Source organism: Dama dama, chromosome 19, assembly GCF_033118175.1.
Source record: "Dama dama isolate Ldn47 chromosome 19, ASM3311817v1, whole genome shotgun sequence".
In the NCBI taxonomy this organism is placed as follows: domain Eukaryota; kingdom Metazoa; phylum Chordata; class Mammalia; order Artiodactyla; family Cervidae; genus Dama; species Dama dama.
This window is the reverse complement of record NC_083699.1, coordinates 10,695,234-10,697,910: the sequence shown is the minus strand read 5'-3', so window position 1 is coordinate 10,697,910 and position 2,677 is coordinate 10,695,234.

Sequence of the window (2,677 nt, the reverse complement as noted above, 5' to 3'; positions counted from 1 at the left end):
ACGGCCACAATCCCTGGGTCGGGAAGATCCCCTGGAGAAGGAAATGGCAACACACTCCAGTATTCTTGCCTGGAAAATCCCATGGATATAGAAGCCTGGTAGGCATATAGTCCATGGGGTCACAAAGAGTCAGACACAATTGAGCGACTTCACTTTAAGTACAATTAAGCCCATAAAATTCTAACATCATCAAAGTGGGTGGCTATCTCTGCTCTGGTTTGGAGAATTTAGCAGTGTTCTAACACACAAATCTTCCACATTTATATAAGATTAAAGCCTTAAAAGAGCTGCCATCTGAAAGTTCTAGTCAGGCATTAGTCACCCAAAACATATGCTGAACAGTGAATAAAGCAATAAAAGAAAACCAGCTAATAATGCTGATGAAACTCTTCAATAGCATCTTTTTTCTGCCTATGATGATGATAGCTTGTAAGCAAGCTAAGGAAAAGTAGTCTTATTAATTTATTTTGCCTGCAATAAGAGTAGGGATAGTGAAGTCGCTCAGTCGTGTCTGATTCTTTGCGACCCCGTGGACTGTAGCCCACCAGGCTCCTCCGTCCATGGGATTCTCCAGGCAAGAATACTGGAGTGGGTTGCCATTTCTTTCTCAATAAGAGTACCTAAGTCAATAAACTAAATGAGTCTTTTTAAAACCTGACACTATCATTGCTAAGGAAAACGCTTCTGGCTTTTTCAGTACTGAAGTATAGTTGATTTACAATGTTGTGTAATTTCTGCTGTACAACAAAGTGACAAATACACATCTATACATTCTTTTTTAAATATTCTTTTCCATTATGGTTTATCTCAGGAGATTGGAAAGTGTCCTGTACTATACAGTAGGACCTTGTTGATATATATGCATCCTGTATATACTAGCGTGTATCTACTAACCCCAAACTCTCGGTCCATCTCTCTTCCTTCTCCCCTCCTCCTTGGCAACTGCATGTCTATTTTCTGTGTCTGTGAGTCATATGGCACAAATGAGTTTTTCATCTGTGCCATATTTTAGATTCCACATTAAACGATATCATATGGTATTTTTGACTTAATATGATATATGCTGGTGCATCGATGTTGCTGCAAATGACAGTATTTCATTCTCTTTTATGGCTGAGTAGTATTCCCGTGTGTGTGTATAGACACACCCACATCACCTTGATCCACTCGTCTGTCACTGGACATTTAAGTTGTCTCTATGTTTTGGCTATTGTGAACAGTGCTACTATGAACGTAGGGGTTCCATGTTTCTTTTTGAATTGCTTTTGTCTGGATATGTGCCCAGGAGTGGGATTGCTGGATCACATGCTAACTCTAATTTTAGTTTTCTGAGGAACCTCCATACTGCTTCTGGTTTTTAATTTGTAAATAAACATTTTTGGTTTGTATAGCATTTTATAAAAACTGGATTGTAAAGTCTCAAAGAACATTCTTATCATCTGTAGTCTTGGGAAGAAAACCTACTACACGAGATGAGAATGAAATGAGAAAACTGACTACACAAACCACTTACCTTCCTTAATTAATGGAAACCCCTCTGATTTAAAACGACCATATGGGACTGTTTGGGCATCATTTTTAAAAGTCATTTTCAGACCTACTATAATAAAAATTTTTCCCCAAAGATCAATATTTCAGGCCCTAATGATTATTTTTGTATCTAAACCATTTACTAAAGGAGGTTTATTGCAAAAAGGTGGAGTTGGGCTTTAGAATTTATAAATACAAAGGGCCCAGTATTTATTAACCTTGCACATGTAAACTTTCTCGTCCACAGAAATGTATGCCACTGGAATATCTTGGTTTGCAGACTCCCCCTAAAAATCTTAACCATAGTTCCAGCTTTCTAAAATGGTATAAATTACAGTGGTACCAGGAAGGAGACAGATTTGCTGAATCCCTTTCAGTGTTTTAAATCCATGGAACCATTACAAAATTTGGTCTGACTCCACAGGTCTTTGATTGGTTAAAACATACAATACTATACATGAATTTAAAAATCACACTGGAGAGAAAGTACATCAAAGAGGCTTATCTTTACCAGTCAGGTCACTTTAGGTTAGCTGAAAGCAGCTAAGGTGCTTGAGGGGCTTCCCTGGGGGCTCAGTGGTAAAGACTCCGCCTGCCAATGCAGGAGACCCACTCAGGTTTGATCCCTGGGTAGGGAAGATCCCCTGGAGAAGGAAATGACAACCTGCTCCAGTATTCTTGTCTGGAGAATTCCATGGACAGAGGAGCCTTTTGGGCTACAGTTAATGAAGTCGCAGAAGAGTCGGACACAACTGAGTGACCAAACAGCAGCAGCAAGGTGCTTGAGAGCAGATGAAATTTTTACACTTCCTTTTTATATTTCCTTTAACACCTGCTGAAGGGGACAACCTGGTAATATATATGTTTTTTACTATTGCTGTTTGCTGATATAAAACTTATCTCTTTCCCTCAAGCGTTTACCTGAAAAATATTTACTATTCTCTTGTGATTTAAGTCAATTGCCAGATAATGCACTTTTTTTGCTGATTCTCAGAGCACAAGTGTTTAGGCAGCATTTCTGGTTAGGTCTGTTCACTCAGTCATTCAATCACACGTTCATTCACACAACTGACCAGCATTTACAGATCAAAATGCAGCTGTCTTAAAGAGAACCAAAACAACAAAGTTTTGAAAGAATTACCAGAAC